The sequence below is a fragment of the Lontra canadensis genome, unplaced genomic scaffold, assembly GCF_010015895.1.
Source record: "Lontra canadensis isolate GAN:19392208 unplaced genomic scaffold, GSC_riverotter_1.0 scaffold38, whole genome shotgun sequence".
Taxonomy (NCBI): domain Eukaryota; kingdom Metazoa; phylum Chordata; class Mammalia; order Carnivora; family Mustelidae; genus Lontra; species Lontra canadensis.
This window is the reverse complement of record NW_022631032.1, coordinates 4636937-4650124: the sequence shown is the minus strand read 5'-3', so window position 1 is coordinate 4650124 and position 13188 is coordinate 4636937. Positions and strand designations below refer to the sequence as shown.

General features: G+C 48.4%; 1 protein-coding gene across 2 annotated transcripts in view; it reads right to left on the bottom strand.

Moving 5' to 3' along the window:
- The window catches only part of ITGB5 (integrin subunit beta 5), a 112672-nt gene that overhangs the window by 17151 nt on the left and 82333 nt on the right, over positions 1-13188 (bottom strand). The window lies entirely within an intron of this gene.

The following is a 13188-nucleotide window of genomic DNA, read 5'->3' as shown; positions in this document are numbered from 1 at the left end:
GGAGCACAGCCCACGGTCCCGCCTCCTGTAACCCAGCGGGGGGTCAGGGGTGGCGTGGGGTGGGGTGGGGTGAGGGGGGTGGGGTTGGGGGGGGTTGTCCGGAGTCCCGGCTCTGAGCCTGTGGACACACCGCAGACAAGGCCCTTGTCGTCACAGACGTCCTGGCACAAACATGAGTCTATGCAGGACCAACGCCAGGCGAGGGCTGACCTCTCTGAGGCCAAACACATATCCAGGCTTCCAGAGGGCACGGCCTCCCTGGCCGGGGCTTTTCGAGCAGGAAGGGGAAATCCCTCCTAGGAAGTACTCTCCGTGCCGACAAGCAGGTCCGTGTTACGTAACAGGCCCTCTCACGTCCTCAGCGCGTCCCTGCCGCGCCCGCGCCGCCCGCTGGTGTTGGGGTGTCTCTGAGTCTGGTCCCGTGGGAATCCCCTCCCACTACTTCAACTTTCCCTTCTGTACACTGACTACGGTTCCAGAAAAAGTAAAGAATGGAGAGTTTTGAAATGCAAATGATCTTGGCCTGGCTGCAGGCACCTCAGCAGGTGCCTCACCTCACTTTCAGTGGTTATCGAATAACCCTCTGGACAGGTTGCTCTCGACAGGTGTACCCTTGGCGTCACGGGCTTTCTGAGTCCGTGAACGCGGTGCTCTCCTGCCAAGGGCGGTCACCAACGGGAGAACGTGCCCTGGAAGGGCTGCTCCCCGATGAGAGCACGGCGTGGCCTCGTTCCACACCAAGCCCCGAGCTCAGCTCTCTGGCCGGCTCCGTCCTATCCTTGTCACTCCACTTGAGATGCCTTGGACTGGCTCACTTTGCGGACGTCTTTTCTCAGTGATACTGCGGGGCCGTCTCGGCTACCTACTTGCTGTCTCTGGGCCTCGGTCCAGTTCCCTCATCAGGGAAAGGGGGATCACGCCTTGTCTACTGAACAGGATCAGGGAGTTTCTGTGCAATGTGCCCCAGAGAGGGGACAGCTCACTGCCTTCAAGCGATTTTTCACTGCATTGAGACACCAAGCCATGCTTAAAGTCTCCTAACCTAGAGAGACCTCATGACTACTCACGGGGGGCAGGCGCTGTCTAAAGCACATCAGGTGGATGATCCCATCAGCCCTCCCAATGGCCCTGTGCCACCCCTGATTTTCAGGGATGGAAAATGAGGCACACAGAGGCCACATGAGGCCAAGTAACGTCCCCAGAGCTGCAGGGCAAGTAGGTGCCAGGGCAGGGGTCTAAACCACATGTGTTTAACTCTGGAGCCCACATTCCTAACCACTACCTGTACGGCTTCTGCAGCACAACCCAGTCGTAAGTAAGCGACACAAGTTAGAACAGTACCTAGGATAAATGCCCAAGCAGCCCAGGGTAGTACAGTTGAAAATGTGCAACAGGCCCACCCCCAGGCCTGGCTCTTCTCATTTTTTAAAAAAAAATTTTTTGAAGATTTATTTATTTATTTTAGAGAGAGAGGGAGAAAGCGCATGCAGGAGGTGCAGAGCGGGAGGGAGAGAATCTCGAGCAGACCGTGCTGAGCACGGAGCTGTCATGGAGCCCACTCCCCGAGATCATGACCTGAGCTGAAACCAAGAGTCGGACATTCAACAGACTGAGCCTCCCAGGCGCCCCAAGAATGGCTCTCTTAATCTCTGATCATTAAGCCCCTTGGTCTCTTCCGTAAAGTCAAGGCAGCTGACTGGGAGGGCTCGACAGTTCCTCCCCCACTGTCATAATACTGCTCAAGGCCAGAGCAGGGAGAAATCTGGAACGCTTGTATGGGCTCCAGGTTCAGTTCTGGAATAGCAGAAGAGAGAAGGCATTTGGGGTGCAAAAAAACAAAGGTGTATGAGATCATTCATGAAGATGAAAACACTGCGCAGACAGGAAAGGAAGTATCTGAGGAGGAGAGATGTACCAGAGTGGGAAGCAAGGGTGGGGACACAGATACAGGCCTAGTGTATGTATATATGTACGGACGGATGGACAAACAGACAGGAGGGAGGGGAGGATGTCTGAGGATGGAGAAAGGAGGAGGACAGAGGAAGGAGGCCTGACTATTAGACTAAGGAGTTTAAGTTTATCCTTTAGCTCCCAGATGGTCTGACAACAAACTCCTGTGGCTTGAGGTCAGCAGAGAGCCTCACCTAGAGGCAGCATCCACCGGGCTTCCTTCCCATGGTGCATCTGCCCCTCCCCCAAGTCAGGTTCCGCCACAGGGCTTTTCTAAAATGTAAACTGTGATGATACTCTGGCATAGAGCCCTTTCCTGGCTCCTCATCACCTGTAGCCCAGCTTTTGCATTTCTATTTTGGGGACCAGCATCCAGGCCCCCCCTTGGGTCACCCCAGCTTCTGGCCGTTGCAAAACATGTACGAGGTGCTGAACACCGGCGTGTTTTGGTTTGCAGCAATCACCTTGCAGGCAGACCAGGAGGGTGGTCAAGGAGATGAAAAGAAGATGAATTTGGAAGAAATATAAGCGGTCAGGGGACAACCTGGTGGCAGACGGAATGTGGGCAGTGAGGAGAAAGTAGGGAGAAGGATGATTCCTGGGTTTCTGGTTGTGTAAAGGGGAGATGAGAATGAGAATCATGGCCGGGAGGAAGAGCTGGAGACCGGTTTAAGCCATCATGAGACTGAGACGCATTTAAGACACCCAGTGGAGATGTCAAGAAGTCAAGTGGCTGAAAGGAGCTCAGCAGCAGGTTTGGGCGACGGGACAGTATGGGCGTGATGAGGGAGAGGACGGCCACACCAGCACTGAATGGGTCGCTAGAGGTGAAGGACCCTACAAAGGGGACTCCAAGTGGTGGCCGGAACTACGTGAGAGAGCATTTCAAGGTGGGCATGGCCCACAGTGTCCACCGCTGCAGGAAAGTCAAGACGGAGGCTGAAAAAGTCTATGAGCTGTAGTAGCACAAGGCCGTTAGGGATCTGGGAAGACTTTGAATCCAAACTGGATTGAGGTGAGGGCGGACTGGGCGGGAACAAATATTTTCAGAAATACAGCTACAAATATGGAGGAAAGAAAGGGAAGTAAGAAGTGGGAGGTTAAGGGTTTCTCTTTCTCTATTTATTTATTTATTTTTTTAGAATGAAGAGACCTGAGCATATTCAAGAGCTGATGGAAGACTTCATTAAGAGGAAAGTAGCTATAAAATCACTTATCACATGGACATATTTATTTACTCATTTGCCTCAACCCGTTAGTCTGCAAACCCGTACAAATCAAAGATGGGTGTTTTCTTTTTGTTTGCCCAATGCCTAGAATTGTCAGGCACACAGGAGATGCTCAGAACATGTCACTAGAAGCTGGGAACATCATCAGGACAAGCCTGAAGCCCTGAGGGAAGACATCCAAAGCTGTAAATTAGAAAGGGAATAGAGAAGTACTGTTGAGGTTTACGAACTTAAATGTGATTCTTGAGGTATTTCAAATTCTTAACACATGTCCAAGAAATCCAGAGATTTAGAATACCATGAGGAAAAAAATGTTTAAGAGTTCTTTTTCCTTTGACAGGTCATGATCACAGTCAAGCAGACATCACAAGCTTTGCACCATACTCTTGCTCTGGCATACTGTTCAGGTTTCTCCAGCCAAAGGCTCTTTAGACACGTGAACAATGATGCATCCTCAGTCTCAGGGCTAGCTGCTCCTCTGTCCTTGGCTTCGTGTCAATGAACCAGCCCTAACAAGGTCAACTGATGATGCTTCCCAAGGGGCAACGTCTTGACAAGCCCTTCACCCTCTGTCTTCATCTGCTGGACATTAGGTTGCATTCATGTTGTATTTGAGCAGCAAAATAGGACTGCCGCAAAACAAGTGAGGTGATGTTGCTTTTAAGCTAAGCTTCTCCAAACCTCAGCATTACGTTCTGAGATGACAGCATTGGCCAGAAAGCTAAGACACGATTGTCAAAGGCAACAGCCCTCTCAAAGGATGCCTCTTCCCTTCTTGTCTCAGCACCTGATTTCTCAATGCTGACGCCTGGCTGCCAAGTCCCTTGAATTACTATAGCATTTCACATGAGGACGGCAAGGAAAGGACTTGGTCTCTGGCCCAACTTACCAATCACAGGAGATTAAAGCAATGGATGGAAGTGGAAAAATCTGTATTCTTTAATGAACTCATCTTTCCAGTTTCAGAGAAGTCTGTAAACAGCTGAGTGAGATGAACCATAGTCCTCACAGGACCCTAAGGAATGCTGACTCAGAAAGAAAAACAGAGGGCCTGTGGCCAAAAGAAACAGAGGTTTCTCAGATCAACATCTTGAATCTGGCTTAACTTGCCCAATCCACCTGGCAGGCACTTCTGGGGGAATGCCAACCACATCTGGAGAAACATGAATTTGCTACCCTCTTGATCACTGCAACAGGATGAGAGGATTACTATTTTCAACCTGGAGATCTGTCGTGTTGTGGTTGGCTAACAGTTGCCATGTTCCACCCTCATTTGGCCACTGTTCAGAGTCGGGTGCAGCATTCTTAATGGACAGAGATGGTCTGGAATGTCACATGAGTGGGCCACACTGAAGCTTGGCTGCCAGGAGCCCAGCCAAGCCACAAGATGGCAGGAAGCAGCTGCCCAAGAATACCCCTGAGGGTTAGGGGAGGTGGGCTTTTATTGGGTCAAGGCGTTGGGTCAACCGCTGGTGGGAAGTGTGGCCAGCAGGGCCAATCTTCTCAGCCACAGTCTCTTTCACTTGGGTTGGATCAGTAACAGCCACATCAATAGCCTGGTAGAGTCACAACAACTAAGTGACATCATTCATGTCAAAAGTGGTTTATAAATCAGAACAGGCGAACAGAGGTTCCTGTCAGGAAAGTGGGTTCAGCATTATCAATAACAACAGAGAGACACACACTGAATACGAAGAGGAACACTCTGTCTTCCATCAAATAGTCGTCATAAAAGGATGGGTACCTCAGCCAGTCCCTTGGTTCACGTGTGTCCTTCAGCCTCACCTGCTGTGCCTGATACATCCTTATGCAACCCAAACACTCACTTAGGAAAACAGACACTAAATGTTTCCTAAAATTTTGACTGAAATAAACAGCACTGATGAGGTAAGACTTAGAAAATGTGGGCTCAGTGCTTGGGTGGTGGCGGCAGTGAAGGCTGGATTGGTAATTCAGAGGTTTGGGAAGGGCCCCACGCTAATCAACATAAGTAAAATTAGGTAGAAATGAGGTAACTATTTATTTGCAAGGTTCTCCTGGTCTGAATCCCTAATTAAGAATCATATGGGTCACCTGGGTGGCTCATCTGGACAAGTGTCCAACTCTTGATCTCAGCTCAGGTCTTGATCTCAGGGTCAAGAGTTCCAGCCCCGCATTGGCCTCCACACTGGGCATGGAGCATACTTAGAAGAATCACAGTGACTTGTAGTCCCAGTTCTGGGTCTCAGTTTCCCCAAGTGTAAACCGTTAAACAGGTAATACAATGTTGATCCACTGTGTGTGACTGATGTTATTAGGAAAGGCACAAGACACAAATAATCCCACTATTTTGTGGGAACATGATGAGAGCAAAATGCTAAAATAACATACTAACTTGGGAAGTATATTCCTTTAGCTTAGGGACGGTGGGGTCACCTGATCAAAACTTTTCGGGGAAGCGGTTGTGAGCTGGAGTAATTGGAGTGACCTTAATTCTCTGGGTCAGAGGGCAACAGGCAGGGTTTACGAAGATGTCCCAGACAGAGGAAGCCGAAGCTGCAGCAGGTCAGAGTCAGTCAGAGCAACTTCCAGACACCAGGGAGCGTTTGCATCTGGGTGGTGTTCTTAGGTCAGTGTTCTTAGAGCCACGGACACTCACCCCAAGCGAAAACAGGGTTCCTCCATCCAATTCCACCCCAGCCCACCAGAGGCACCGAGCAGCAGAGGCCTATAATCGATTATGTCACAGTTTCCAAATCAAGACCAAACTCGAAGTTATGGCTCCACAACCAAGAAATGAAAACAACCCTTTAAGTGCTCAGTTTAACTAAGAATGGGAAATTGTCTAATGTGTTATCCTATAACATCCAAAAACTAATACCACCCATGACTAAGATCTTATTTTTTGCATTCTCATGGTCTTCCTAGGATTTTCCTTTGCTTTTTAAGTTTCATTATTCATTATTTCTTTCACAAGCCAAGTGTCATGCCCTTAAGGATCAGTCCTGAAGTTCAAAGGCATGCACAGGGTCCTCACCACAGGGGCTGCGCTTGTACATTATCCTTTTTAAATAGAGAGAGAAGGGCAGTGAGGAGTGATCCAATGCTTAGAATAGTCCATTTTTCAGAATCACTGGTGAATTGTTGCTTACGATCTTTGCAGAAACAAAATCTGGGCAGTGAGCAAGGGCAGTAAGAAAATTCCATTCCCAGAGCTAAGCTCAGAGCATGGAACAAGGCAGGTTCTCAACACGGCTTCCCAATATTCTCTCCCTTGTCTCTCAAGATCTCGTACAAGTCTGCATGGTAAAGGTAGAAGCATGAACAATTCATATCCTCATTCCTCAATCCCAGCAAGTTTCTGAGAAGTGGAAAATTCTAGGGGCAACAAACAATGGCAAATTAATTCAAGCGACCCCCGCTCTGGAACCCTGGAACGTAGCACGACACTTGGCATGTGAATGGTGCTCAGTGAGCTGTTACTGAATGAGATGAAATCAGCAACCTTCCTAAAACAAAATGACCTGCCATCAGAGATCACAGTTTCCGTATCTGTAGCCGCACTAACATTGGGTACTTGCTATGCTCTGATTTTCCCAAAGAACTCTCTCCAATCACAAGCTGCAAGAAGCTAGCTGACCCGAGGCAAGCAGTCCAGCATATCTGGTACAAGTGGCTAGTCTGAAAGACGTACTGTTTCCTTGTAGAGCTAGGCCCTAAATGTTGGTACCTTTCTGTCTTTCAAGTGAACTTGAGCAATGTCTGGATACAGATGGAATTCTTAAAGAATTCTTGATCATGGGGTGCCTGTTGAGAATTTCTGAAACGAGCCTGTTTTATGCCATGAATGTCTCTGAAATTTATCTCTGTGGAAGAAAATGTTTTTCCAGGAAGGGGTGGGGTGGGGAGACCAGACTGTGATGTTTACTCACACCATCCAAGGAGCTTTATAGACATTGTTCTTTTTCTTTCTTTTTCAAAGATTTTATTTATTTGAGAGAGAGTGTGTGTGTGAAGGGGAAGGGCAGAGGGAGAGAGAGAAAATCTCAAGTAGACCGCGCCGAGTGCAGAGCCCAACACGGAGCTTGATCCCACATCCCTGAGACCCCGACCTGAGCCAAAACCAAGAGTCAGATGCCCAACTGACTGAGACCCCCAGATACCCCTGGACATTGTTCTATTTGATGCTCACAACTCTCTGGGGGTATTTGACAGATGAGAAAATCTGCCAGAAATTGAGGGTTACCGGGAGGGACGTGGGTGGGGGATAGGTGAAACACGTGATGGGTAACAAGGAGGGCCCTTGTCACGATGAGCACTGGGTGTTGTATGGAACTGTTGGAACTACTACACTGTACACCTGCAACTAATTTTATACTCTGTGTTAACTAACTGGAATTTAAATAAAAACTTAAAAGAATGTATCTGTCAGGGAGGGGGTAAGTCAAGAGTCCAAGGTCACAGAGGTAGAAAGGGGCAGTGCCAGGTTTAGAATCCAGACTTGAACATGCACTGGGAAATGGTCTCCATGGAAGTGTCTTTACTAATGAGGGGTATAGCATTCCTTACAATCATAATAAAGAATCCTGTAACCAATTCTGTTCATAGAGCCTCCATACAATGGAACAGGAGTCTCTTGACTTTTGCTGTCATGTGCATAATTTGGATTTATGTAATAGCAGATAAGGGAAACTGTGATGTGGATATTCCCTTGGGGAAAAGAAGCCCTATCTCTAGAAAATACATATATTTTGTATTCTTATATTTGCCGTCAGCACCTGGGTAACCATCAATAAACCGAGCAGAGATTGATATATATTGCGAAAACCTGAAGAATTTTCTAGGCTCTCCCACCTGAAGCGCACAGTGGTAGCAATTCCGGCAAGAGGCCCCTTTCTTTTCTTTTTTTTTTTTAAGATTATATTTATTTATTTGACAGACAGAGATCATAAGCAGGCAGAGAGAGAGGAGGAAGCAGGCTCCCTGCGGAGCAGAGAACCCGACGTGGGGCTCGATCCCAGTAGCATGGGATCATGACCTGAGCCGAAGGCAGCGGCTTTAACCCACTGAGCCACCCAGGCGCCCCGAGGCCCCTTTCTTAGAACATTAAATGTGTCATTTAATTCAAAAGGTACTTTTCGAGGCCTTGGTTGTGGAGGTGTGTTCAAAATGGTCCTCTAACGAGCCATTTATGAAATATGGAAATTTCGATGCAGTGGCAGAAGGTACAACTGTGACCACAGGCCCGGGAACGGCCACCGCGATACTTATGCTGAGTGTGAAAAGTACACTTCTGAAGAAAAACAGAATAAATATGGTGAGAGGGACTTTTATAAACATAGCTGGATAACTACTGCCAAAGGAGGTGTTTCAATTGGCAAGAATCGAGAAGTCTAAAACCAGGCCTTAATGTCAGAGGAGCCTGTAACTGGAGAGGAGTCACAGAGCCTCATGAAGCATTCTGGAAACCATCTGCCCAGACCCGGAGCCTGGCTCTAGCCACTGGCAATGATGCCACGACCGTGGCTCCCATTGTTTTATGTTTAGAAGAGAACTCCAGATGCCCCTTAGCCTCTGACTGCCTGCCACGTATTAAAAGATTTATGTATCTTTACAAAAATCTAGATTAAAAAGAAAAAATATATATAAAATAAAAACTAGCCAAATGGCCTATTAGAGGAAGTAAAATATTTGAGACCTTACTTAGATGTACTTTTGGGGTTTTGCAGTCACAAGACCAAAAGGGCTCTATTCAAAATTCCATATCCTATTTAAGTTTTCCCAATATATGAAACCCAAGAAGTAGGCTGATCGTTAGTGAGTTACTCAGTGTAACCCAGTGCAGTCATTCAAAGTACGGAGGGTACTGAAAACTTCAGGGCTGAGACTGATTTCAACAGTTTACCACAACAGAGTAACTCAAATCCCAGGAAATGCACTGTTTGGGTATGGTAACCAGCAAAGAACAAGGTTGGCGCAATCATCTTTTATTCCATTAAGAACAACTAAACAGACCACGTCCTACTTCTGTTCCAGGAGCAGAGGGATTCTGAAGGGTCAATATTTCATGAGACTCAGAAGAACAGAAACCTCACAGTGGCTCCCAAAAGCTCCCTTTGCACACACAGGGACAGTCTGTGGACAGACTAGGTTCCGTTGCCTCTAGAAACCAGAGGGAAACACAACAGCCCTGAGTGCACACACACTGGCGTGATGTGTGCCAAAACTCGTAACAAAAGCTGTTCAACTGCTTCCGGACCTTAGTCCGATTGCTCCACTACTAACTTTTATGCCACACGTGTTAAAACCTGGACTCTCTCACATTCCCCCTTGGTCTCCTCTGGGGGGAGGGGGAGGACAATGGTACAAGGGACTGTGAGCCTCCGATAGACAAAGAGACCAAGAGAGAAGCGGAAGGAGCTCCTCCAGGATGTCCCCACTGCCAAGCCTGGCCCTGGCTCTGCCAGAGCCCCCGCCTGAAGACCGACCACAAGCACACGGCCCCTTGTGGCCCAGGCTGCAGGGAGAGGGGCGGGAAGGACTGTGAGAGAGTGCTGAAGTCAGCTGCTCCCGAGGCTCTGAGTCAGCACCTTCCAGACCAGGGCGGCTGTTGGGAAACAGACTTCTCTCCCACAAAACCCCAAATACAGCAGCAGCCCAAGAGCTCAAAACCCACGGGCGCGCTGCGGAGCGGGAGCCCCGAGCTGATCACGTGTGCCAAAGAACTGGGGGCTGGAACCCAGCACCCACCCGGCCACCGCTGCCCCATGAGAGACAAGAAAGGAGGAGCGGGGTGCTCCATCCATGTGGAGGAACTAGTCCTGCCTGCAGCCAGGCTCAGTTTAAAGTCCTTACTAAACAAGCAAACACAACAATGACCTCATACCAGAAACTGTTTTCCCCACGAAGACTTGGATAGCTTCATGCTTCAACTAGCTGCTGCTCTTCAAGGGAAGGGGTGGAGAGGGTAATTGGGGTTGCCGTGGAAAGAGAGTCGAAATGTTCCAGTCAATGAGGTATCAAAGTCATTCAACCTTAAGGGCTGCCTAGGAGATTACATTACCTGAACAAGGCAAGACACAAAATGGTACACAGACACAGACACACTAACTCAGGAAAAAAAAAAAAAAGTTTGGAAGGAAAGATACTAACCTCTTAAAGTATGACTGACGGAATTATAAACAATTTATTCATTTCTTTCTACTCTTCTAAACCTAAGAATAATTCTGCAGCCATGTGAGCGAGCACAGTTTTGGAAGGGAGGCATGTGAACCAGTGTGGGAGGAATGAGCTCCTCCAGGTGGACCAGATGGTCCAAATTAATCCTGGTCACCAAGAAGGAGGCAGACAAAAAGGACAGACCACACATCTATCGATGGAATCGTTTTTCAAATTTTCTTTAACGAGTGTGTATGGCTTTTCAGTTGAGGGGGAAAGACATCCCACCCCAGCCTCCCTGAGATGTTAGTGACTTGAAGCACTGTGTATGTGGGAGCCTTGAGGGCTTCGAGAATCTCCCTTCTCTCTATGCAGGGACGTGTGAGAGTCTCCCAACACCGCAGGACTGTGTGCAGTGAAGGGAGAGAAACAGCACCGGGCAGAATTCTGAAACGTAAGATAACTCAGAATGGTGAGTTCGGGTGGCTGAACAAAAAAGCTGGGTATTCTCTCAATTATAGAATATCCTTTCCTCCAAAATGACAAGCTTTCCCTGCTGAGGCCACTCACGCCTCGACCACGGGCCCTGCACCTCCAGGCTCTGCGCTGTACACAGAGAAACCTAACATCTGAGGGACGTAGAGGAGGCCTCTACCACGTAGCACGCCATGTCCTTCTTCTACATCTTCTTCCATTTTCAAAAGAATGCAGAAACAAAGGGCAGTGAACCATTCTAAGACAGGAAAACCAAACGTACGAGAGGGAGAGAACCGGGACAGTAAGCTGATGAATTACGGGGGCGGAATCTGCCCGCGTCAGCGGACTGAGAAGCCCGCGCTCCCGGGCCATACGGACACAGTACAGCACAAGCAGCCTTCTGGAGGAAGACGGATCAGAGGCTTGTTTCTGGCTCCTGAGGGAAAGGGAGGGACAGTTTTATGACACTATTTACTAATACATTTGGAACAAGAAGAAAACACTGATAAAAGCCATCACAGGCACTGGCAGGCTCCTTGGAGCTTTTATGGTGCTGGTGAAGGGACTGGAAGTCCACCCACCATGCTGGAACTCCTGAGGCACAGCCTGGAGGCTCACGGCAGCAGCCCCTCGAGCCCTGCCCAGAGGTGGTGGATGGACTAAGAGGGACCCAGTGCTCGGCGAGCCAGGCTTCTGTGCCAGGCAGGGCTCCAGGTGCTGTCTACACACACTCTATGCTTCACAAGAGCTCTGAGCCCAGAGTGACACAAGCAGCAGGTGGTGTTACTGGGTTTAAACCCAGGCCTACCTGATCCTAAGGACTTTTTCTGATAACTCAGAACCATCCAGCAGGGGCGCCTGGGTGGGTAAGTGAGTTAAAGCCTCTGCCTTCAGCTCATGTCATGATCCCAGGGTCCTGAGATGGAGCCCCGCATAGGGCTTTCTGCTCAGTGGGGAGCCTGCTTCCCTTCCTCTCTCTCTGCCTGCCTCTCTGCCTACTTGTGATCTCTGTCAAATAAATTTTAAAAAAACAAAAACAAAAACCATCTACCAAATCCCAGTCTATTGTCTAAGGGCAAGTATTCCTGTTCCATGGTCAGCATATCAAATCCCCATTCTTCCACCCGTGACATTCCTCCATGACATTCACATGCCCTGTACTTTCTGAAGCAGTGCCAGTTGTGAACATGCTGGTCCCACCGCTTCCGTGGGTGCACCCCTACTTGCCTCACTGTGTGGTCTGCCCCAGGAAGCCTCTCACTTACTGATGCACATCAGGGGCCACCCTCGGCACTTGCTCCTTCCGAAGAGGGACGGTCATTCCTCCCATAGGGACAGGTCATTTAAATGCTCTGATTTGCCTCCCATGTTTCTGCTTTATTTTTACAAATTAATACTCAAATATTACAAATTACAAATATTACAAATACTTCCCAACTGGAGGACCACGCTCAAGGGAGGAATCCCAGCAAAGGAGAATACCCCACAGAAGGAACCACACTCCTGCCTATAATTGTTCCACTTGCTGGGTTTGCAGGCAGCATGGTGCTGGAAGGAATGCCCCCCGCCTCCCCTCCGCCACTGAGACGTGATTTTACAGTATCTCATCGGAATGCAACTCTCAGAATGGGAACTGCCAAACTGTAATTTAACTGGAATCCATGGAAAGTCTTACACGTAGATTAAAAAGCTTAAGTGCTCAAACAGGACACAACAAAAACTGGGCTTGACTATGGTTCACTTGGAAAATTAAAGCCCTTCAGCTTTTGGTAGTGAAGTTAAAGATCGCCTCAACAGTATCATGTGATTGTTTAACAGGAGAGAAAAAGGAAAGTGGGCATCCTGTTAGGATGTGTTAATGGAAGAGGAATGTCCAGATCACAGAACTGTTCAGCGGACTCTCCAGAATGACAAATAACATACTCAGGGCTGAGAGCACATTTAACAAACTGATGGAGTCCTTAGAGGAGGAGACCTGGTGTCTAATGCAGAAAGAAAAGAGAACAGAGAAACATAAAGCAATTTTCAGATGTTTGACAGGCTGTCATATGGAAGACAGGGTCTAGAATGGGAATCAGTGGGTGGAAATGACTAAGACAACAATTTTCCATTCAATCAAAAGAAGCTTCCAAACCATGTCTGTGGGAGGCAGATGATGGCCCCCCAAGATGACCGCAGCCCAATGCCCAGAACCCATGTCTGTGTTACTCTGCACGGTAAAGGGACTTCACAGATGTGGTTATGTCAAAGCTCTCAAGAGGGAGACTCTGGGATTATCGTTGAGGGTCCAACATAATCACAAGGCTTCTTGTAAGAGGGAGGCAGAATGTCAGAGAAAGACATGGGACAACAAACCAGAGGTCAGACTCAGAGAAAGATCTGAGGATGTCACAGT